Source organism: Macrobrachium nipponense, chromosome 24 (assembly GCF_015104395.2).
Source record: "Macrobrachium nipponense isolate FS-2020 chromosome 24, ASM1510439v2, whole genome shotgun sequence".
Taxonomy (NCBI): Eukaryota; Metazoa; Arthropoda; class Malacostraca; order Decapoda; family Palaemonidae; genus Macrobrachium; species Macrobrachium nipponense.
Genome location: NC_061091.1, coordinates 16,326,858 through 16,352,529, shown reverse-complemented (window position 1 = coordinate 16,352,529; position 25,672 = coordinate 16,326,858). Strand labels below are relative to the sequence as shown.

Here is a 25,672-nt window from a genome sequence, read left to right as displayed (position 1 = left end):
ACATATGTAAACAAATATACTAAATGACACATACAGCAGTAAATATGCATACATATATACTACAGGATTCTCCCTGTTGTTAGCATATTTGAGTCCAAAGGGGTATATGTAGTACACAATTGCGGTGTGAATGAAGAAATAAATCTATGTTTAGTCTATACAGTGAGGCCCTGTGGTACTTGCGGACTCACGTATCCGCAGATTTCTCTCTGGAACATATACCGCTATTATTCGTGGGAAATTCACATATTCACAGTATTTTTCTTTGAGAAATATCCACAAATTCCAGGTTTTTATATTAATTTCTTTAATCATAAAATGCACTTTTGCAATAAAAATATTAAAAAATAACAATTTGTCGAAAATTGAATTTTTCCTAACTATACAAACCTGAGGTCCTTTAACAATAGGAAGGTACTTAACGGCAGCTGAACCGGTCGTAAGCTTTGAACAAGGGGGTTCGGTAGTTAACTGCTTGTCCCACAGTTGGCGGTCAGCTCAACTGCGAGGAGAGGAGTCACTTTCCTTTCGGCCCAGGAAAACACAGAGTGAGGGGTGGCATGAGGTGGGACTGTATGTAAAGGACCTCAGGTTTGTATAGTTAGGAAAAATACAATTTTCGACAAATTGTTATTTGTTCCGGTAGGTATACAAACCCTCGGTCCTTTAACAATAGGAAGACTCACTTATTGGTGGGTGGAATCTGAGTCTTATGAACAGACTGGTGTTCGTCCTATCTTGGTTCCCTCCCTGGTCGTAAGAGCAAAGGGAGGGATCCTAGCCTCTGCCCAGCTGATCGGGGTGTGCACCGCAGGATCAGTGGTCAGACCTCTGGACCAAATTTATAAGAGGGAGGCAAGCGTACCTCTTATAAATAGCAACAAATGCAAGAACTAGTTCCTACTTCAAGAGCCAAGATGAAGTCATGGGTTTGTCTCTTGTTGGCTTCCACTCTCCCCCCTTGTTGGGGAGTGGTGGATAAAAACTCCTATCCCTAATGAAAGGGATAGGATGGAGCTCAGTTGTGTAGCTTACCTGCATCGGCCTCCTGTTCAGCGTAGTGACGACCAAGGCCCTCTGCCCACAGGTAGAGGAGGAAGAACGAAGGAGGAAGAGAAGCCAGTCACACTCTCTTTCACTCGTCCATTCATGCAGTCACACAAGGATGCAATGCTGTTCTGGCCGCTCGGGTGCTGGGTAGACTACACAACTTGTTGAGCAGCCACCATGGGTCCCAAGGAAAAGGTGTCCAAGGACATGTGGGTAATATCCCGAAGGTAGAAGGAAGTAAAGGTGGTCTGGTTAGCCCAAACCCCTGCCTTCAGAACCTGTGCCAGGGAGAAGTTCTTGCGGAACGCAAGGGTTGGACCAATACCTCTGACTTCGTGGGCTCTCGGACGAAGGTACGGGTGTCGTCACTACCATCCGTGTCGTACGCCCTCCTGATCACCTCATGTAGCCAGAAAGAAAGTGTGTTCTTGGAAACTTCTTTCTTGGTAACCCCGATGCTAACGAAGAGGCGTCGACACTGAGGCCTGAGGTGTCGAGTTCTCACAGGACAAAGCAGCATCTCATCCGCATCATCATCAGTAAAGTCCTTCAGGGAGGGGATCGTGAAAGACTCGAACCGGTCGTCAGGGACCGAAGGATTCTGAGTCTTCGCTACGAAGTTCGGGACGAAATCGAGCGTCACGGATCCCCATCCCCTGGAATGCTTGACGTTGAAGGAAAGACCATGAAGTTCCCCTACTCTCTTCGCCGATGCCAGGGCCAGCAAGAAGAGGGTCTTGAGGGTCAGATCCCTGTCTGACGACTCTCGGAGTGGCTCGAAGGGTCTGCGAGTCAAACTCCTAAGGACGAGAGTCACATCCCACCCTGGGGGCCTGAGTTCCCTGGGTGGGCAAGACCTCTCGAAGCTCTTCATCAGGAGGGAGATCTTGAAGGAAGAAGAGATGTCCACACCTCGCAGTTTAAGGACTAGGGCCAGGGCGGTTCTGTATCCTTTAACTGCAGAGACGGAGAGGAGCTTCTCTCGGCGTAGTAAAACGAGGAAATCCGCTACCTGCTGAACAATGGCTCTGAGAGGAGAGAGACCCCGTCCACGATACCAACCACAGAAGACGGACCACTTCCCCTGGTATACAGCTGCAGAGGACTGTCTGAGGTATCCAGCCATCTCTGTTGCTGCACTGCGAGAAAAGCCTCTCGCTCGCAAGAGATGGTGGATAACAGCCAGCCGTGAAGACACAGGGACTCGACCGACCGGTGGTACCGCTCTACGTGTGGCTGGCACAGGAGGTTGTGCCAAGGGGGAATCTCCCTCGGTGCTTCGGCGAGCAGAGCTAGCAGGTCCAGGTACCAAACAGCTTGAGGCCATTTGGGTGCCACCAGGATCATCCGAAAGTTCGGGGTGATCAGCGCCCTGCTGATCACCTTGCGAATCAGACAGAATGGGGGAAAGGCGTAAATGAAGAGGTTGTCCCCCGGGTGTTGAAGAGCGTCCTCTGCAGCTGCCCATGGGTCAGGCACAACAAAGTAGAAAACCTGAAAATATGGCAATTTGTCGAAAATTGCATTTTTCCTAACTATACAAACCTGAGATCCTTTTACAATAGGAAGGTAACTAGCGGCAGCTGAAACGGTCGTAAGCTTCGAACAAGGGAGTTCGGTAGTAAACTGCTTGTCCGACAGTGCGCGCGCGCAGAGCGACTGGGAGGTGAAGAATCACTTTTGCTTTAGGCCCAGGAAAAACGTAGAGTGAGGGGTGGCATGAGGTGGGACTATATGTAAAGGACCTCAGGTTTTTATAGTTAGGAAAAATGCAATTTTCGACAAATTGCCATTTGTTCCGATACGTAATACAAACCATCGGTCCTTTTACAATAGGAAGACTCACTTCTTGGTGGGAGGAATCTGAGTCTTAAGAACAGACTGGTGTTCGCCCAACCTTGGATTCCCTTCCTGGTCATAAGAGCAGAGGGAGAGATCCTAGCCTCCGCCCAATTGATCGGGGTATGTACCGCAGGATCAATGGTCAGAACTCTGGACCCAAGTAACAAGAGGGAGGCAAGCGTACCTCTTAAAACTAGCAAGCAAGAACTTGTTCTTGTTGCAAGAGGCAACATAAAGTTATGGGTTTGTCTCTTGTTGGCTTCCACTTCTCCCCCTGGTTGGGGGAAGTGGTGGATATTCACTCCTATCCCTAATGAAAGGGATAGGATGGGGCTCGGTCGAGTAGCTTACCTGCATCTTGTCCTTTTCCAGCGGGGTGACGACCGTGTCCCTCTGCCCACAGGTAGAGGGGAAAAAAAGATGGGGAAGAGAAGCCAGTCACACTCTCATTCACTCATCCATTCTTACAGTCATACCAGGATTCAATGCTGTTCTGCCTGCTCGGGTGCTGGGTAAGCTACACGTGTTGAGCAGCCACCACGGGTCCGAAGGAAAAAGTATCCAAGGACCTGTGGGCAATATCCCGAAGGTAGGAGGTGAAGGTGGTCTGGTTGGCCCAGACCCCTGCCTTCAGGACCTGCGCCACGGAGAAGTTCTTGCGGAACGCAAGGGAAGGACCAATGCCTCTGACTTCGTGGGCTCTCGGACGAAGGGTATGGATGTCATCGCTACTATCAGCTTCGTACGCCCTCCTGATTACCTCAGGTAGCCAGAAGATATTTCTTTCTTCGGTCACCCCTGTGCTAAACAAATAGGCGTCGACTATCAGGCCTGAGGTGCGAGTTCTCTTCAGATAGCGTTGTAGCGCCCTCACAGGACAAAGCAGCATCTCATCAGTATCGTTGTCGGTGAAATCCAATAGGGAGGGGATTGCGAAAGACTCGAACCTGTCAGGGATCGACGGATTCTGAGTCTTAGCTACGAAGTTCGGGACGAAATCGAGCATCACAAATCCCCATCCCCTGGAATGTTTAACGTCGAAGGAAAGACCATGAAGTTCCCCTACTCTCTTCGCCGATGCCAGGGCCAGCAAGAAGAGGGTCTTGAGGGTCAGATCCCTGTCTGACGACTCTCGGAGTGGCTCGAAGGGTCTTCGAGTCAAACTCCTAAGGACGAGAGTCACATCCCACCCTGGGGGCTTGAGTTCCCTGGGTGGGCAAGACCTCTCAAAGCTCCTCATAAGCAAGGAGATCTCAAATGAGTCCGAGATATCCAATCCCCTCAGTTTCAGGACCAGTGCCAGGGCGGCTCTATATCCTATGACTGTGGGGACAGAGTGGAGCTTGTCTCAGCGAAGAAAAACGAGGAAATCCGCTACCTGCTGAAGAGTGGTTCTGAGGGGAGATAGACCCTGTCTACGACACTAACCACAGAAGACTGCCCACTTTCCCTGGTACACAGCTGCAGAGGACTGTCAGACGTGTCCAGCCATCTCTGTTGCTGCTCTGCGAGAAAAGCCTCTCGCTCGCAAGAGATGGTGGATAACAGCCAGCCGTGAAGATGTAGAGGCTGGACTGCCCGGTGGTGCTGTTCTACGTGTGGCTGGACGAGAAGGTTGTGCCAAGGGGGAATCTCTCGGTGCTTCTGCAAGCAGAGCCAGCAGGCCCGGATACCAAACGGCCTGGGAGGTGGAAGTAGCTTGTTCGACCGGCCAGATCTGAGAGAGCCAGAACTCGGAATCTCTCGCGAACGAGAGACTGAGCCGGAACCTGGCGTAGCGGCAGCGCCACTAACACCAGGCGAGGAAGTACCGGTGTAGCCGGTACCCCTTCTGGTCCCTGTTCCCGAAGGAAGTAGGAGGACCAGCAGAAGAACCCGCCCTTAGAAGTTCCCGAAGGAGCCTTCTTAGGGGGGGTAGGAGGCAGCCTTCTTCTTCTTCGGCTTAGAAGTCGAAGGGGAAGAGGCGACAGCAGACGACGAAGAAGACGACGACGACACCTTCCTCTTCTTCTTCGCCAGCTCCCGCAGGACAGACGTCAGATCCTCCATCCAGGACGGAGCCAGGGCAATTGCCGAAGCAACATGGCCCGGCTGCACCTGTCCGGAAGGACCTGAGTCTGGGGCAGCAGCATCGCGGACAGGAACGACGTGGGCAGGGGCAGGAGCAGGAACAGCAGGAGTGGCGAGAGCGGTTGGGCCAGCAGCAAGAACAGCGGTAGCAGCAAGTACGGCCGGTACGGCAGGCAAGTCAGGTAACCCAGGAGGCTTAGCTTCAGCCATCGACATCCTGGGTACCAGTGGCAGGTCCAGGGGAGAGCTTTTCGGGCAGTCTGGGGTCAGCAGCACAAAAAACTTAGGTGGAGGCGGCACACCCCTCCTCGGTACGGCAGCGATCGGCCTGCACAGTGGCTGTCGGCGTCACCGTTATCACATGCTGGGAATACACAAGGTGAGGAGGGGCGGCGTACCCTGGGGTAGAGATTGTTGTGGTGGTCACCGCTCCCTGGGTGACCGCCCCCCGATCCCGCCAGACGTTGAATCAACCCCTGGACATTAGGCACGCCCTGCAGACCCAAGGACGCCCACACCTGTCCAAGGTCACTCGTTCTGTGGAAGCAACGAAAGGGTGATTAGTGGAGGGGTACCCTCGTGGTGGGGGGGGCTAGCCCCACCCAAACAAACGGGAGACCCCAATTACAATTGTACGTCGGGGCACCGAGAGCCCTCCTCCACGCTCGACAGTTCGGGTGAGGAGAAGGACCCGGATACTCCTCCCCTCGGGATACTCCTCCCCCCCCGAAGGGAAGGTGCCATTCGTGGTAGCTGAGCGGAGGGGGCAGGAAAGAAGACGAAGAATCGGTTACCAAGGGAGTCGCGGGAGAGCTTTCCGACGACTTCTTGGCAGGCCTTCCCTTCCCCTGCCCCCGCACAGCATCCACAGCACCTACACTAATAACATTTCGGCGCGAGAGCAAACGTGCCCTCTGCACCGAGCGCAAAGTATAAAGATTAATTCCCGGTATGAGCGGGAACTAATCCATAATGAATATTGATGCAATGAAATAATATATAAAAGTGAAACAGAATACTGCACTTGCGATTCACTTTCACACAATATAAAAGGGGAAGGATCAATTCCCGGGTAAGAGCTGAAAACTTGATCCATAATCAAATAATATATGAAAATGAAAAAGAATACTGCTCTTGCATTCACTTTCATACAAATTAAAGGGCTCGTGCAGCGAGCATTCGCGCCCTTGGCCCCGAGTGCACGGCAAAATATAAATGAAAAAGAGTACTGTACTTACAAGTTTCACTTTCACAATTTCACCCAGAAATAAACTACTCTGCACGAGCGCGCTCCCCCCCTCGGCACCGAGAACATTATTCATGAGGATCAACTTCAGGAAAAGAGTGGAAACCGCCGCATCTACGGCAATAGCTCCATTTCTTGACCCATAATTTAATTAATTAATGACAATGAAAACAGTACTTACAATTTCATTTTCAAACCAAACAAACCAGTAGTGGAAAACACAATATAAACAAAGCATACGACGATGAAGCGGGCAGAGAGCGTCATCGTCCTCCACACACGCGGCCGAAAGCAAAAGTGATTCTTCACCTCCCAGGCAGTTAACTACCGTTCTCCCTTGTTCAAAGCTTACGACCGTTCCAGCTGCCGCTAGTTACCTTCCTATTGTTAAAGGACCGAGGGTTTGTATAACGCATCGGAACAATTAAATAACATTAAACATAAAAAAATAATTCTCTCTCCTATACTGAGATGAAAGAATTTTCACGGTACATGTACGTTTATTCGTTTTGTATGATAAATAAATGATTTACCTAATAATAAGCACTAGTTTTCAAATATTATTAAGATAACAATAAAAATAATAATAATGATAACAACAATAATAAAATTCACATGTGATAAGTATTTTAAACAAAGAAATAATCTCTCCCTCATCTTTTGTTAACTGTTCAAGAGAAGCTTGAAGGCAAAGCTGTCAAATGCGAATGTCAATTTAATAAGACAGGAAGGGGTAGTGTTACAGACTAGTGGGCAAAAGGATTATCTATCCGTCTCTGTAATAATTCATAAATAATTTCACTCTCTTAATTAATGACAACTCTCTCTCTCTCTCTCTTGTTCATAGTTAGTGCTTACACATATTTTACAACCTACTCAGATATTTTACAACCTACTTATAACTCTTTCTCTGTACGTCTTTACCTGTACAGTAGGTAATTTTAAATGGATATAATCTTACTTGGAACGTCTATGAACTGTAAATGCATTATTCTAAATCATAGACACATAACTAAAGAGTTGTATTATTCCAAATAAAAAATGCTATTCATCAAAAGGAATTTCAGAACAAAGAGGAGACAGACAAAAGTTCTTAAAAACAAGGTTGAGAAGAAGTCTTCTCAAACTACATTGGTCGGAAGGGGGAAAAGAGAGAAATAGTTTATGCAATCTCAACACACTCCTATATTTCTGTCAACCATTTTTTTTAGGGTTATTTAAGGGGGCCGGCCAGAACCTTTATATATGGGGTATAGGGCAAAAAATGCAGTCATGAAACACAAAAAATTCATGGAGCTTCGTTTGGCAATGGAGAAATATGTATACGAAATTATTTCGTCAAAAATCCTCTTACTTTTGTAGTTACAGGGTAATTAGTAAATGTAACTCCAATAAGCCAAAAACATTGATCCGTACAAGAAAATGCAATATTTTTTCTGTTATCATAAATTTTTATAATTATTGTCAAAAATATTGTGAGCAATGGCATCTGTAGAGATTCCATGAGGCGGCAGGAGGGAACTTAGTCAGTTTACGGCTGCCAGTGCGAGAAGAAACCACCTGTAGGGTACACGTTCGAGGTGTACCTCTGACATTCGCTTGCTCTATGTATGTTTATCTTTGTTTTGGCAAGAATTTCATCATGCCAATGAGGAATAGACTAGCAAAACATCTTGCTAACATACAGACGAAGAAAATAAGCTCTAATATGATTACAGAATACTATCATAATATACCCGATATTGAGCCGTAGTAGTGAAGAGAGAGAGAGAGGAGGAGGGGTGGTGCATAGTTAGGAACGCCCCCATCTTGCTTGACGCACGTCGTGCAGTACCCCAGGCTACGGTCGTTGAGCGAAGGGATCTTAATTTATGCTAAATAACATATTTTTGCTTTATTAATACCCAAAAAGGAATATGAAATTCATAATAATCATGATTTATTAACATTGTCTTTGTAAAAAGAGAGTACACCTTCAAGTTTCACCTCTGACATTCTCTTGCTTTTAAGTTTGTTTATCTTTGTTTCGGCAGAAATTTCATCATACTAAAGAGGAAAATACAAGAAAATCATCTCGCTAACATACATAAGAAGAAAATTCGCTGAATGAGGCGAGTTAGTGAGGGAGAGAGAGAGAGTTGCGTAGGAAGGAGTGCCCCATCGTGCCTGACACAGTGCCCCAGGCTACGATATATGAGCAAATGGATCATCATTTATGATTAAATTATGGGAAATAACATAATTTTGGTTTATTAATACCCAAAACAGAAATATGCATTCATAATAATCATTATTTGTTAACATTGTCTTTATAAAAATACAAAGGAAAACTCTGAACGCCCGTATCTCAAAACTATATTTATTGACCTTCAAAATCTATCTTCTCACTGAGTTTTAAAGCTATAGCGCTGAAATTTGGTGTATAACTCAGAAAGACATTATAGAACAATCAAATCAAGCACTTTTTTCCAATTTTTGTTTCGTGTTTTTTTATAAAAATTTGTTTTTCCGGATTTATAGGTTTTATTTTTTTACCATAATGAAAAATTCATATCTAGCAAAAAAAAAAAAACACTTTTGTTTAGAAAAAAAACTCCTCTTTTGATTTTGATTGGAGGTCTACATCAGATCTATATTATGGTAGTAATACCCAGGTCTTAATATTAAATATCAAGGGAGGAGATACAATTTGAAAAATGGTTATTTTCTAGATAATCGCCCTGGCGTCACAAAACCGAAGGTCAAAGGCGAAATCTTATGCAGTTTTAGAGATGTTCCAAGTCACCTTCATCAAGAGTGGTATGAATACCAAAGTCCTGTCATTAAAAAAAATGGCATTAGCTGGCTGGCCCCTTAAGGTTAATATATTAAGCTAACTTTTAATGAAATTACAGTCTTTAATTTCATTAAAAGTTAGCTTAAAACTTACGGGACCATGATTGGGGTCATATTTAGTGTTCAAACTCTTGAAATAAGCATTGGGCATTTGTAGAGAACCTTACCAAAACGTTACACCAAAATTTGCCTTGCCTTCGCAGAAGGGTCATGGAACCTAACCCTCGTGTAAGTTAGGGGTATGGACTGTACCTAATTCTACAGTTTACATGTCATTTAATTCTATATGTAGGTAGTTAAGCATTAGGGTGTAGGTACTTTCTATACCCACAAAATACAAAAACAACCTGTACCTACTTTATCATGAGAGAAGCTGAGCAGTGAAATACAAAGGGGAAGTTTATCTTTCACATTACAGTACAAACTGGGTGCTGCACACAACTCATATGCTAAATATAAAAGAAAATTGATAAATATATAAATTTTCATAATAAAATTTATTATTTGGATACTTACCTACTGTTAAATTTAGCTATATCTCCCGCCAATAAGGCGAGCCGGAATTCAAACAAAAAAAATCGAATGGCTGCCCGGATGACTCTCGTTTCCCTTTTCTCCACCATGTGTTTCGAATGTTTTAGCTCTTGTCAGAATTCTCCTTGACAGCCCACTACGTTGTGGGGAGGCTGGGTGGGTCTACTTTAACAGTAGGTAAGTATCCAAATAATAAAAAATTTCATTATGACATTTATATTATTTGAGATGAATCTTACCTACTGTTAGCTAATTCCCACATTAAGAAGAGGATGGTGGGTAGTGCAGCTAGACAAAATTCCGCTCAGCCATTCGAGCTGAAGGTTTCTTATATGAAACCCAACACATTCTCACCTGATCCAGAATCAGGGAGCAAGGCTCTCATGGTGACCGGTATATTCCAATGGGGAAAATTCCACTACGGTAAGTTCCACTAGGTAAATTCTACTATAGGTAAATTCAACTGCAGTAAATTCCACTACAGTAAAATCCGCTAAGTCTCTCTCTCTTCTCTCTCTCTCTCTCTCTCTCTCTCTCTCTCTCTCTCTCTCTCTCTCTCTCTCTCCGCTTAAAACTTAAAAATCTCTCTCTTTGATATATACAAATAACTAAAAAACTTGTTTCAACCTTGAACGTATATAATTAAACTAAAAAGTAGTTATTTCAAAATACGTAAACAACTTGTTAGAGTTGCGTAAACTATTTAATTGTTTATATGTTTATGATTTGTTACTCCACTAAATAATTTTAGCTACAGGAAAAGTACTAATCCAGTATATCTTTGAACTTCAAAGCCCTCAGTCATGGCAGCTTTCATAACTTCAGAGAAGAACAAACGCAAGCTTTGCAACGAAGAAAATTACAATATGAAAAGAATGGAGTTAACAACAGTAAAACCAAAATATATTGGCGATGTGAGCATTTTTATGATGGTTGCAAAGCTAGACCGCATACAACTTTCAACTACAGTATACCAGAAGTTATTCATTCTAACAGCTCCCATAATCATCCAGCAAACAGCGCCCACGTTAAAGCCCGAAATGCAGTTAATTCTATGAAATCGGATGTAATGAGAATGTGCATAGTATCCTCACGGGAAGTAATTTCTATGACTCTACAAAATCTCGATGAGGAAGCACAATCATTCTTGGCGACGCTTCTGGACTTTCACGCAACATCCGTAACTGGAGACAGCAAACTTTAGGAATCCCAGCGCTCCCAGTATGTAGGTCGGGCTTTGAAATTCCACGTGAATTTAAGTACTTGGAAAATGGAACCTTGTTTTTTTATTTCTGACAGTGGCATAGAACACCCAGACAGAATATTAGAAATGTTCCCTCCAAAAATGGTTTAGATGATCTAGAAAACTCGGAAAATTGGGCCTGTGGCGGGACCGTTTAAGGTTGTGTCCACATTTGGGTGTCAGCTTTTAACAAAACATAGTCATCATTGGAGGGTCAAGTGTTGCCAAGACTCTCTGCCCTAACTTCCAGACAAAAAAGAAGCCTCTTATCATCATGTTTTGTCTACTCTGCTGAATTTAAGACCAAATTGTCGACCGGTTTACCTGCTATTGGACTTTGAACAAGCCCTCCATAATGCATTTGCCATCAGTATTCCCGATGTAGAAACAGTTGGGTGTGTATTTCATCTGGGACAGTCTGTTTGGCGCAAAAATGACAATTTGTCGAAAAATTGAAAATTGCATTTTTCCTAACTATACAAACCTGAGGTCCTTTAACAATAGGAAAGTAGCTAGCGGCAGCTGGAACGGTCGTAAGCTTCGAACAAGGGGTGGAGAACGGTAGTTAACTGCTTGTCCGATCGTCGCGCGCCGCGCGACTGGGAGGTAAACAAATCACTTTTGCTTTTGCCCATGAAAATACGCAGAGTGAGGGGTGGCATGAGGAGGGACTTTATGTTAAAGGACCTCAGGTTTGTATAGTTAGGAAAAATGCAATTTCGACAAATTGTCATTTGTTCCGATACGTAATACAAACCCTCGGTCCTTTAACAATAGGAAGACTCACTTCTTGGTGGGAGGAATCTGAGTCTTTTTGATGAACAGACTGGTGTTTCGTCCATCCCTGGTAATGCCTCCCTGGTCGTAAGAGCGAGGGAGGGATCCAAGCCTCTGTCCGATTGATCGGGGTGTGCACCGCAGGATCAATGGTCAGACCTCTGGGCCGAGTACTAAGAGAGAGCAAGCGTATCTCTTCGTACCAGCATTGTAAGAACTTTTTCCTTTACATGAGCAAATGTAAAGTAATGGGTTTGTCTCATGTTGGCATCCACTTCTCCCCCACCCCTTGTTGGAGAAAGTGGTGGATATTTAGTCCTATCTCTAGTTAAAGAGATAGGATGGAGCTCTGTTGAATAGCTTACCTGCATCTGACTCCTTTCCAGCAAGGTAACGACCGTTATCCCTCTGCCCACAGGGTAGAGGTAGAAAAAGATGGTGAAGAGAAGCCAGTCACTCTCTCATTCACGCATTCATTCTCCCAGTCATACCAGGAATCGATGCTGTTCTGCCTGCTCGGGTGCTGGGTAAGCTTACACAACGTGTTGAGCAGCCACCACAGGTCCAAGGAAAAAGTATCCAAGGACTTGTGGGCAATATCCCGAAGGTAGAGGAAGGACGTGAAGGTGGTCTGGTTGGCCCAGACACCTGCCTTCAGGACCTGCGCCACGGAGAAGTTTCTTACGAACGCTAAGGAGGGTCCGATACCTCTGACTTCGTGGGCTCTCGGACGGAGCGTACGGATGTCGTCGCTACCATCAGCTTCGTACGCTCTCCTGATCAACCTCACGCAGCCAGAAAGAAAGCGTGTCTTGGAGACTTCTTTCTTGGTGACCCCAGTGCTAACGAAGAGGCGTCGACACTCAGGCCTGAGATGTCGAGTTCTCTTCAGATAGCGCCGTAGCGCCCTCACAGGACAAAGCAGCATCCTCATCCGCATCGTTATCGGTGAAGTCCAGGAGGGAGGGGATCGTGAAAGACTCGAACCTGTCGTCAGGGATCGACAGATTCTGAGTCTTAGCTACGAAGTTCGGGACGAAATCGAGCGTCACAGATCCCCAGCCTCTGGTATGTTTAACATCATAAGAAAGGCCATGTAGTTCCCCTACTCTCTTCGCCGATGCCAGGGCCAGCAAGAAGAGGGTCTTGAGGGTCAGATCCCTGTCTGACGACTCTCGGAGTGGCTCGAAGGGTCTTCGAGTCAAACTCCTAAGTACGAGAGTCACATCCCAACGCATGGGGCCTGAGTTCCCTGGGTGGGCAAGACCTTTCGAAGCTCCTCATTAGCAAGGATATCTCGAACGAATTCGAGATGTCCAGTCCCTCAGTTTTAGGACGAGAGCCAGGGCGGCTCTATATCCCTTAACTGTGGGTACTGAGAGGAGCTTCTCTCGGCGAAGAAACACGAGGAAATCCGCTACCTGCTTGAAAGAGTGGCTCTGAGAGGAGACAGACCCTGTCTACGACACCAACCACAGAAGACGGCCCACTTCCCCTGGTACACAGCTGCAGAGGACTGTCTGACGTGTACAGCCATCTCTGTTGCTGCCGCTACGAGAAAAAGCCTCTCGTTCGCAAGAGAGGATGGTGGATAACAGCCAGCCGTTGAAGTTGAAGGGAACTGGTAGCTGCGTGGTGGTACCGTTACTACGTGTGGCTGGGCTAGAAGGTTGTGCCAGGTGGGTAGTTCTCTCGGTGCGTCCGCAAGAAGAGCCAGCAGGTCCGGATACCAAACGGCTTGAGGTCGTTTGGGAGCCACCAGGATCATTCTGAGATTGGGAGTGACCAGCGCTCGACTGATCACTTTCCGAATCAGACAGAAGGGAGGAAAGGCGTAAGCGAAGAAGGTTGTCCCAGGGGTGTTGGAGAGCGTCCTCTGCAGCTGCCCATGGGTCCGGCACAGCTGAAAAGAAAACCTGAAGTTTTCTGTTGTGCCGGGTGGCGAACAGGTCTACGACCGGTCGCCCCCACAGGTTGAAGAGCCTTTCCGCCACATCTTGTGTAGAGACCATTCGGTCCTTATCACCTGATCCCGACGGCTGAGCTTGTCTGCTACTACATTCCTCTTGCCTGGAATGTAGCGTGCTGACAGCTCTATCGAGTGAGCCGTGGCCCACTCGTGCACCTGCAACTGTCAACTGATGGAGCGGAAGAGACACTAGCCCCCCCTGCTTGTTGACATATGCCACTACTGTGGTGTTGTCGCACATCAACACCACTGAGTGTCACAAGCGGTCCCGAAACTCTTGGAGAGCGTTGAACGCCGCCTTGAGTTCCAGGACATTGATGTGAAGGTGCTTTTCGTGATGGGTCCCAAACACCCTGCAGTCAGCAACTCCTCCAGGTGTGCGCCCCATCCCTCGGTCGATGCGTCTGAGAACAGAAGCATCTCCGGGGGGGGAGTGCGTATAGGCACCTCCTCTTAAGAGGTTCTTGTCGTCGAGCCACCAGGCTAGGTCCTGCCTCACCTTGTCCGTGATAGCCACGGGAAAGTAAGGAGGATCCCTGGCCTGAGACCAACTCTCCCTTAGCCTCCACTGGAGAGACCGTAGGTGAAGACGCCCGTGAGGGACTAACTTCTCGAGTGACGACAGATGGCCGATCACGACTTGCCATTGCTGTGCTTGGCCTGGTTCCTGCGCGACAGGAAACCGTCCGGCTGCCTCCCTGAATTTGCTGATACGCAAGTCTGCGGGAAAGACTTGCCCTGCTACCGTAATCTATCAGCATTACCCACCGGTTACTTCATCTTCTGCTTGGGTTCGAGATCGGACTTCTCGTAGTTTATCACGATCCCAAGATCGCGACAAAACTTGAGGAGTCGATCTCTGTCCTGTAGCAACTGTGAGCGGGAGCTTCGCCAGGACCAGCCAATCGTCGAGATACCTCAGAAGACGTATCCCGTTCGAATGGGCCCAAGCCGACACCAGAGTGAACACTCGCGTGAACACCTGGGGCGGTTGAGAGACCGAAACAAAGTGCCCTGAATTGGTACACCGTCCGTCGAAGATGAAGCGGAGGTACTTTCTGGAGGACTGATGGATGGGTATTTGAAAATACGCGTCCTTCAGGTCCACTGAAAGCATGAAATCGTTCCCCCTGATCGAGTCGAGCACTGAGCGTGCCGACTCCATCGTGAACCGCGTGTTTCGTGCGAACGAAGCGGTTCAGGGGAGAGAGGTCTATCACCGGGCGCCAGCCCCCCGATGGCCTTCTCCACTAGGAAGAGGCGGCTGTAAAAGCCCGGTGACTGGTCCTCCACGATTTCTACAGCTCGTTTCGCCAGCATGGTCTTGATCTCCTGTCGAAGAGCGTTGTCCTTTGTTGATCCCGGACATAGGTCTGTAGATGGACCGGTTTGGAGATGAGGGGGGGCCGAGACTCGAAGGGTAGTAGATATCCCTCCCGAAGGACGTCTACTATCCAGTTCTCGGCGCCGTAGCGCTGCCAAGTCGCCCAATGGCTCGCTAGGCACCCCCCCACTTCCGGCAGCAGGTGAGGGGGAACGCCGTCCCTAGCGTTTCCCTCCTCGTTTCGACTTCTTTCAGCACCTCCTCGGGAAAGGAGGGCTGGGAGGAGGGCTGATTTCGGCCTCTCTAGCAGAAGTTGAAACAGCTGGAGTCTTCGCACGGGGTTTGGACGGTGCAACCGTCTTCGCCGCCGTGGAAGCGCTAGCCAAGCTCTTTGGTTTGGCCGCAGTTACTCGAGGGTTGCCCAGAAACCTTCGAGACTGCCTGGTGGACTAAGCGGTCACTCTCGTTTCAGTGCGCCGCCGTTCCACCGCAGCGTCCACCATCTCTCCAGGAAAGAGAGCTGGGCCAACTCCTAAGCGGTCCATTTCGTAGCCCAGAGTGCCGCTTCACGCCCGGCCCCCTTGGTCACTCGGGTAAGGACTGCGTCCCTACGTCGAAGAACCAAGTTTGGCCCACAGGTTAGCAGTCTGATTGGCGAGGTAAGAGATTGCTCTTCCTCCAGACTGGCACAGTCTCCTGAAAGAAGCGTCGTCTTCGAGAGCAGAACTCCCAGAGCCGGCCGCTACTTTGGATATTGTGAGGGACCACAAATCCAACCAGGAAACTGCCTGGAATGCTGCCATAGCGGTAGATTCCAGGGCATAAGTGCCTCCTGCTGCGAGAACCATAAGTTCTCCGACAGGAGCTACTGCTGCAGGGACACACCTGGAGTCAGCCTCGCTAACTCCGGGTTAACCTGTTTCGGCAATATCGGGTCTTCAGATGGCACGTAAAATCGCCTCTGCCGCTGTAGAGGAGGAGGAAGCAGCTTAGAGGACCGTCCGGATTTTAGCGAGTCCTCCCGTCCGGAGACGAGATTCTCCACCTGATCCAGGACCGAGTCCGCAAGCTCCGATCGTGGCAACCCCATCATCATTTTGGGCTCCCTCTTGGGACCCCAAAATGACTCGGAGGCCGGGACGTGGGCTCTGCTGGTGGTAGCGGCGATCCTTCCGCAAGGTCATTATGCAGGACGCATCAACTTAATGACCTCTGCGAAGTTCCTCTGTATCTCAGGCGTCACAGCGTCTTGTGGAGTAGGACCGTCCAGTCCCTCCAGCAAGAGCATATCCCTCGATACTCCTCCTTCAGAAGGAGGAACAGCGACAGACCCCTGACGGTCGCCTCCAACTACTTGCGCGTACGTTCTGGTCGGTCCTAAGACCGTGCCTGAGCCGCACGGCGTCATAGCTGGGTCACGAGCGGCGCACCTCTCGTGATCGCTCCTTGGTACCTCGCTCCTCCCGGTATAGCCCGAGGAGGTTGAAGGTACAGGAGAGGCAGACCTGACGCTCCCCCCTCGCTCACTGGAAAGGCCGGACCAGCGTGCGTGGAGGGCTGCTGCTGATCGTAAACCAACCCGCGGTGACGGTCGAGCAGCAGGCCTAGCTTGCCGCTCGCCTGGGGCGATTGGCTCGGCTGAGAACGTCGAGACCGATCTCTAGCGTCAGGCGAGCTGCCGCTGGTCACCGTCTCCGCCCGGTCCCATCGGGAGCGGCGGACGGGTGACCTGCTAGGCTCCCTTTCGCGTCGAGACCGGCCAGCGTCCTCTCGGCGCGTCAAACCGCTGGTACCAGCCGTGGCTGGTACCCGCGGCCGTGGGGACTCCTTCCTCGCCTCAACCCGTGGCCGGTCAGCGACCGTCACGTCAGCCCGAGCAGCCAGTTGATCGCTGCGAGAGCGTCCACTGGCCTGGCGAGAGTCGCGTGCACGACTCTCGCCAGTCTTCTGCTCCACGCCGCGTCTTGACGGCGAGCAAGCTCTGGGCGTCAAAACTTTGGCTGGACGGTCCTCTTTGGAAGAGCGTCCACTCGGTGCTTCTCGCGAACGAGAAGCGGCCCGAGACGGAACCTGGTTTAGCGGCAGAACCGCTAGCACAGGTGAGGACGCACCAGCCGAGGCTGGTGCCACCTCTGGTCCCCGTCGACTTCTTCTTTGCAGAAGAAGCGACGGGCCCCGTTCCCGAAGGAACAAAGGAGGACCAGCGAAGAGCTCCCCGACTCGCCTGAGCGAGCCGGGCCCTTAGAAGATCCCGAAGGAGTCTTCTTAGGGGGGAGGAGGCAGCCTTCTTCTTCTTCGGCTGTTTAGCCTTAGAAGTCGAAGGGAAGGAGAGGCAGCAGACGACGAAGAAGACGATGAAGACGACGACGACACCTTCTTCTCTCCTTCCTTCTTCTCTTCGCCAGGCTCCGCAGAACAGACGTCAGGTCTTCCATCCAGGAGGGAGCCGGGGCAGTTGCCGAAGCAACAGGGCCCGACTGCACCTGTCCGGAAAGACCTGAGCCTGTGACAGCAACACCAGCAGCAGGAACAACAGGAACAGGTCCGGGAACAGCAGGAACGGCAGGAACATCTGAAAGGGAAAGTGCAGGTTCCGATCTGAAATGGAAAGAGTAGCTGGAACGGCAGCAGGTACGGGCAGCAACGGCAGGTACCACGGGAGAGCAGCGTCCTGTCGGCAGTTACCGACATCCGTGGCACTGGCGGCAGGTTCTCAGGGGGGTGGGGGGTACTCTTTGGGCAGCGGAAGTCCGGGGTCGGCAAAGGAAAAAATCCAGGTGGTGGTGGCACCGTCCTCCTTGGCACGGCAGAGCAATTGGTTTTTGTATAGCCACGTGGGGGGTGTCACCGACATTATATGGGGGTATATACCAGATGTGGTGGCATCTCATACGCTGGTGTCGTTATTGTGGTGGTAGTTGTGGTCACCGACACCATGAGTGACCACAGCCGACCCCAGCCAACCGCTGAGCAACCCCTGGATGCTGGGCACTCCCTTGCAGTCCCAGCGACTCCCACACCTGTCCCAAGTCGTCCTTCGCTGATGGCACACCTGCGGAAGCAACAGTCGGGTTTTAATTGGAGGGGCTCCTCCCCGCGCCTGGTGGGGGGCGAAACACCCCCCCCAGAGCGGACGGGAAGACCCCGAGTACAGCTGTACGTCTGGGTAGCGGGCGCCCTCCTCCACACTCGACGGATCGAGAGAGGAAAAGGACTCCGCTACCCCCCCCGCAGGGGAAGGCGCGAAACGTGGGGGCTGGCCGGGAGGCAGGAAAGAGGACGAAGTGTCCGTCACCAAAGGAGTCACTGGACTTTCCGATGACTTCTTGGCCGGCCTAAGTCTCTTCCTGCCCTCGTACAGCACCCACTGCGCCTCGACCAATTCATACAAACCACACATGGTTCGTTGCGGGAGCATCTCGCCCCGACAACGAGAACAAACCTCGTGGGGGTCCACCTCAACGAATGACCTGAACCCTCCACATTTACGCCCCTCCAGCCCGGGACACACTCTACGGGCGACTGGAGGGCGCGGTGATATTTCCATTTCTTCCAATTCACTCATTGCAAGAATAATAGAATTGAGAAAAAGTACTTACAATCACTCCTGATATACAGAAAGAGAAACAAATACTCAAAGTTGAAGCAAACGACAAAGCGGGCAGAGCGATGGCGAACACGTCCTTCCCACACACGCCGAAAGCAAAAGTGATTTGTTTACCTCCCAGTCGCGCGGCGCGCGACGATCGGACAAGCAGTTAACTACCGTTCTCCCCTTGTTCGAAGCTTACGACCGTTCCAGCTGCCGCTAGCTACTTCCTATTGTTAAAGGACCGAGGGTTTTGTATTACGTATCGGAACAATATGTGTGTACTGGGTGAAAGCAGGAGATATAAACGGATGCACGTTTTCAGCTTAAAATTAAGTGCTTTTTGCGCATTAGCATTCTTACCTACTGATGACGTTGTCGAGGGCTTTGCGATTTTAATTGATGACGATAGCATTCCTTCCGACTTTATCTCTTATTTTGAAAATTCATACATTGGCATGTTACGAGGACGTGGTCATCGTCAACAAAGAGAAACTCCTAAGTTTCCTATCCATATGTGGAATGTGTGTCAACGAGTTTTAAATGACTTGCCAAGAGCAAATAATTCGGTAGAATGATTCCACAATGCCTTGCGGTCATCAATTACTTTAACACATCCTAATTTGTGGAAGCTTTGCAAAGCCCTGAGGACTGAAGAGGTCCTAAGCCAGACTAAAATTGCTCATGTACAACGGGGGGACTCTACAACACAAAAAAAAAAATCCTATCAAATTATCGATGCAAGACTTAAGAGATTAGTTGAGAATTATAACTCCGAAAACATGCTGGAGTTTTTAAGAAGTACTGCACACAATTTAGCACAAAATATATATTTTTTTTCAGAACTTATGTTCTCTCAATTATTTTCATCTTTATATGAAAATGACACATTATGTGATTATATAGCCTTTTAAAAAGACCCAAAAGATTTTTTACAACATTTTTTTTTAAACTTATGTACTCTCAGTTATTTATCTTATATGAAACTGACACATTATATGATTAAATAGTCTTTTAAAAAGTATTCATTTCTTTCTCCAATTACCCTTACTAGTAGGAGAATTTACCTATAGTGGAAATTACCTGTAGTGGAATTTACCCTAGTGGAATTTACCTAGTGGAACTTACCGTAGTGGAATTTTCCCAAGTGGAATATACCTAGAACCGGCTCTCATACGTATGCAGCAAAGAGCAGCCTTGCGGAGAAAACCTCTTCGATTCAGCCAGCATGAAACGTAAGCGGTATGACGGACCCCTGTGCCTGGGCCCAAAAGCCCTATAAAACGACAGTTACTTGAAATAAATACCTTTACAATATAAAGGTACGGTCCTGTACAAAATTTGTAACTTCCCAAAATATTAAAACCGGGGATTTAAACAAAAGAGCCTAAAGAATTGCTCTTTTTTTCGGTTTAGGAAAAAGACTACCCAGTAATAGTAGCGGATTAAGGAACAATTAAATAACATTAAACATAAAAATATAATTCTCTCTCCTATACTGAGATGAAAGAATTTTCACGGTACATGTACGTTTATTCGTTTTGTATGATAAATAAATGATTTACCTAATAATAAGCACTAGTTTTCAAATATTATTAAGATAAAAATAAAAATAATAATAATGATAACAACAATAATAAAATTCACATGTGATAAGTATTTTAAACAAAGAAATAATCTCTCCCTCATCTTTTGTTAACTGTTCAAGAGAAGCTTGAAGGCAAAGCTGTCAAATGCGAATGTCAATTTAATAAGACAGGAAGGGGTAGTGTTACAGACTAGTGGGCAAAAGGATTATCTATCCGTCTCTGTAATAATTCATAAATAATTTCACTCTCTTAATTAATGACAACCTCTCTCTCTCTCTCTCTCTTGTTCATAGTTAGCTTACTTACATATTTTAACACCTACTCAGATATTTTACAACCTACTTATAACTCTTTCTCTGTACGTCTTTACCTGTACAGTAGGTAATTTTAAATGGATATAATCTTACTTGGAACGTCTATGAACTGTAAATGCATTATTCTAAATCATAGACACATAACTAAAGAGTTGTATTATTCCAAATAAAAAATGCTATTCATCAAAAGGAATTTCAGAACAAAGAGGAGACAGACTAAAGTTCTTAAAAACAAGGTTGAGAAGAAGTCTTCTCAAACTACATTGGTCGGAAGGGGGAAAAGAGAGAAATAGTTTATGCAATCTCAACACACTCCTATATTTCTGTCAACCATTTTTTTTAGGGTTATTTAAGGGGGCCGGCCAGAACCTTTATATATGGGGGTATAGGGCAAAAAATGCAGTCATGAAAAAATTCATGGAGCTTCGTTTGGCAATGGAGAATACGTATACGAAATATTTCGTCAAAATTCCTCTTACTTTTGTAGTTACAGGGTAATTAGTAAACGTAACTCAATAAGCCAAAAACATTGATCCGTACAAGAAAATGCAATATTTTTTCTGTTATCATAAATTTTTATAATTATTGTCAAAAATATTGTGAGCAATGGCATCTGTAGAGATTCCATGAGGCGGCAGGAGGGAACTTAGTCAGTTTACGGCTGCCAGTGCGAGAAGAAACCACCTGTAGGGTACACGTTCGAGGTGTACCTCTGACATTCGCTTGCTCTATGTATGTTTATCTTTGTTTTGGCAAGAATTTCATCATGCCAATGAGGAATAGACTAGCAAAACATCTTGCTAACATACAGACGAAGAAAATTAGCTCTAATATGATTACAGAATACTATCATAATATACGCGATATTAGCGTAGTTAGTGAAGAGAGAGAGAGAGGGAGGTGGTGCATAGTTAGGAACGCCCCCATCTTGCTTGACGCACGTCGTGCAGTACCCCAGGCTACGGTCGTTGAGCGAAGGGATCTTAATTTATTGCTAAATAACATATTTTTTTTTTGCTTTATTATACCCAAAAGGAATATGACAATTCATAATAATCATGATTTATTAACATTGTCTTTGTAAAAGAGAGTACACCTTCAAGTTTCACCTCTGACATTCTCTTGCTTTTAAGTTTGTTTATCTTTGTTTCGGCAGAAATTTCATCATACTAAAGAGGAAAATACAAGAAAATCATCTCGCTAACATACATAAGAAGAAAATTCGCTGAAATGAGGCGAGTTAGTGAGGGAGAGAGAGAGAGTTGCGTAGGAAGGAGTGCCCCATCGTGCCTGACACAGTGCCCCAGGCTACGATATATGAGCAAATGGATCATCATTTATGATTAAATTATGGGAAATAACATAATTTTGGTTTATTAATACCCAAAACAGAAATATGCATTCATAATAATCATTATTTGTTAACATTGTCTTTATAAAAATACAAAGGAAAACTCTGAACGCCCGTATCTCAAAACTATATTTATTGACCTTCAAAATCTATCTTCTCACTGAGTTTTAAAGCTATAGCGCTGAAATTTGGTGTATAACTCAGAAAGACATTATAGAACAATCAAATCAAGCACTTTTTTCCAATTTTTGTTTCGTGTTTTTTTTATAAATTTGTTTTTCCGGATTTATAGGTTTTATTTTTTTACCATAATGAAAAATTCATATCTAGCAAAAAAAAATTACTTTTAGAAAAAAAACTCCTCTTTTGATTGGAGGTCTACATCAGATCTATATATGGTAGTAATCCCAGGTCTTAATATTAAATATCAAGGGAGGAGATAGAATTTGAAAAATGGTTATTTTCGAGATAAATCGCCCTGGCGTCACAAAACCGAAGGTCAAAGGCGAAAATCTTATGCAGTTTGGAGATGTTCCAAGTCACCTTATCAAGTGGTATGAATACCAAAGTCCTGTCATTAAAAAATGGCATTAGCTGGCTGGCCCCCTTTAAGGTTAATATATTAAGCTAACTTTTAAATGAAATTACAGTCTTTAATTTCATTAAAAGTTAGCTTAAAACTTAGGGACCATGATTGGGGTCATATTTAGTGTTCAAACTCTTGAAATAAGCATTGCATTTGTAGAGACCTTACCAAACTTACACAAAAATTTGCCTTGCACGAGAGGGTCTGGAACCTAACCTCGTGTAAGTTAGGGGTATGACTGTACCTAATTCTACAGTTTACATGTCATTTAATTCTATATGTAGGTAGTTAAGCATTAGGGTGTAGGTACTTTCTATACCCACAAAATACAAAAACAACCTGTACCTACTTTATCATGAGAGAAGCTGAGCAGTGAAATACAACGGGGAAGTTATAATATCTTTTACATTACAGGTACAAACTGGGTGCTGCACACAACACATATGCTAAATATAAAAGAAAATTGATAAATATATAAATTTTCATAATAAAATTTATTATTTGGATACTTACCTACTGTTAAATTTAGCTATATCTCCCGCCAATAAGGCGAGCCGGAATTCAAACAAAAAAAAATCGAATGGCTGCCCGGATGACTCTCGTTTCCCTTTTCTCCACCATGTGTTTCGAATGTTTTAGCTCTTGTCAGAATTCTCCTTGACAGCCCACTAACTTGTGGGGAGGCTGGGTGGGTCTACTTTAACAGTAGGTAAGTATCCAAATAATAAATTTCATTATGAACATTTATATTATTTGAGATGAATCTTACCTACTGTTAGCTAATTCCCACATTAAGAAGAGGATGGTGGGTAGTGCAGCTAGACAAAATTCCGCTCAGCCATTCGAGCTGAAGGTTTCTTATATGAAACCCAACACATTCTCACCTGATCCAGAATCAGGGAGCAAGGCTCTCATGGTGACCGGTATATTCCAATGGGGAAAATTCCGCTACGGTAAGTTCCACTAGGTAAATTCTACTATAGGTAAATTCAACTGCAGTAAATTCCACTACAGTAAAATCCGCTAAAGTCTCTCTCTCTCTCTCTCTCTCTCTCTCTCTCTCTCTCTCTCTCTCTCTCTCTCTCTCTCTCTCTCTCTCCGCTTAAAACTTAAAAATCTCTCTCTTTGATATATACAAATAACTAAAAAACTTGTTTCAACCTTGAACGTATATAATTAAACTAAAAAGTAGTTATTTCAAAATACGTAAACAACTTGTTAGAGTTGCGTAAACTATTTAATTGTTATTTTATGATTTGTTACTCCACTAAATAATTTTAGCTACAGGAAAATTTCCTAATCAGTATATCTTTGAACTTCGAAGCCCTCAGTCATGGCAGCTTTCATAACTTCAGAGAAGAACAAACGCAAGCTTTGCAACGAAGAAAATTACATATATGAAAAGAATGGAGTTAACAACAGTAAAACCAAAATATATTGGCGATGTGAGCATTTTTATGATGGTTGCAAAGCTAGACCGCATACAACTTTCAACTACAGTATACCAGAAGTTATTCATTCTAACAGCTCCCATAATCATCCAGCAACAGCGCCCACGTTAAGCCCGAAATGCAGTTAATTCTATGAAATCGGATGTAATGAGAAATGTGCATAGTATCCTCACGGGAAGTAATTTCTACGACTCTACAAAATCTCGATGAGGAAGCACAATCATTCTTGCCGACGCTTCCTGGACTTTCACGCAACATCCGTAACTGGAGACAGCAAACTTTAGGAATCCCAGCGCTCCCAGTATGTAGGTCGGGCTTTGAAATTCCACATGAATTTAAGTACTTGGAAAATGGAACCTTGTTTTTTATTTTTGACAGTGGCATAGAACACCCAGACAGAATATTAGAGTTTTCCTCCAAAAATGGTTTAGATGATCTAGAAAACTCGGAAAATTGGGCCTGTGGCGGGACGTTTAAGGTGTGTCCACATTTGTGGTGTCAGCTTTTAACAAAACATATCATCATTGGAGGGTCAAGTGTGCCAAGACTCTCTGCCCTACTTCCAGACAAAAAAGAAGCCTCTTATCATCATGTTTTGTCTACTCTGCTGAATTTAAGACCAAATTGTCGACCGGTTACCTGCCTATTGGACTTTGAACAAGCCCTCCATAATGCATTTGCATCAGTATTCCCGGATGTAGAAACAGTTGGGTGTGTATTTCATCTGGGACAGTCTGTTTGGCGCAAAATATGTGTGTACTGGGTGAAAGCAGGAGATATAACACGGATGCACGTTTTCAGCTTAAAATTAAGTGCTTTTGCGCATTAGCATTCTTACCTACTGATGACGTTGTCGAGGGCTTTGCGATTTTAATTGATGACGATAGCATTCCTTCCGACTTTATCTCTTATTTTGAAAATTCATACATTGGCATGTTACGAGGACGTGGTCATCGTCAACAAAGAGAAACTCCTAAGTTTCCTATCCATATGTGGAATGTGTGTCAACGAGTTTTAAATGACTTGCCAAGAGCAAATAATTCGGTAGAATGATTCCACAATGCCTTGCGGTCATCAATTACTTTAACACATCCTAATTTGTGGAAGCTTTGCAAAGCCCTGAGGACTGAAGAGGTCCTAAGCCAGACTAAAATTGCTCATGTACAACGGGGGGACTCTACAACACAAAAAAAAAATCCTATCAAATTATCGATGCAAGACTTAAGAGATTAGTTGAGAATTATAACTCCGAAAACATGCTGGAGTTTTTAAGAAGTACTGTACACAATTTAGCACAAAATATTTTTTTTTTTCAGAACTTATGTTCTCTCAATTATTTTCATCTTTATATGAAAATGACACATTATGTGATTATATAGCCTTTTAAAAAGACCCAAAAGATTTTTTACAACATTTTTTTTTAAACTTATGTACTCTCAGTTATTTTTATCTTTATATGAAACTGACACATTATGTGATTAAATAGTCTTTTAAAAAGTATTCATTCTTCTCATTACCCTTACTAGTAGGAGAATTTACCTATAGTGGAAATTACCTGTAGTGGAATTTACCCTAGTGGAATTTACCTAGTGGAACTTACCGTAGTGGAATTTTCCCAAGTGGAATATACCTAGAACCGGCTCTCATACGTATGCAGCAAAGAGCAGCCTTGCGGAGAAAACCTCTTCGATTCAGCCATCATGAAACGTAAGCGGTATGACGGACCCCTGTGCCTGGGCCCAAAGCCCTAATAAAAACGACAGTTACTTGAAATAAATACCTTTACAATATAAAGGTACGGTCCCTGTACAAAATTTGTAACTTCCCAAAAATGTTAAACCGGATTTAAACAAAAGAAGCCTAAAGAATTGCTCTTTTTTTCCAGGTTTAGGAAAAGACTAC

General features: G+C 45.7%; 1 protein-coding gene across 5 annotated transcripts in view; it reads right to left on the bottom strand.

Annotated features, from left to right (window-relative positions):
• LOC135205473 (E3 SUMO-protein ligase PIAS1-like) overlaps positions 1-25,672 on the bottom strand; it is a 105,332-nt gene that overhangs the window by 7,253 nt on the left and 72,407 nt on the right. The gene's annotated exons all lie outside the window — the stretch shown is intronic.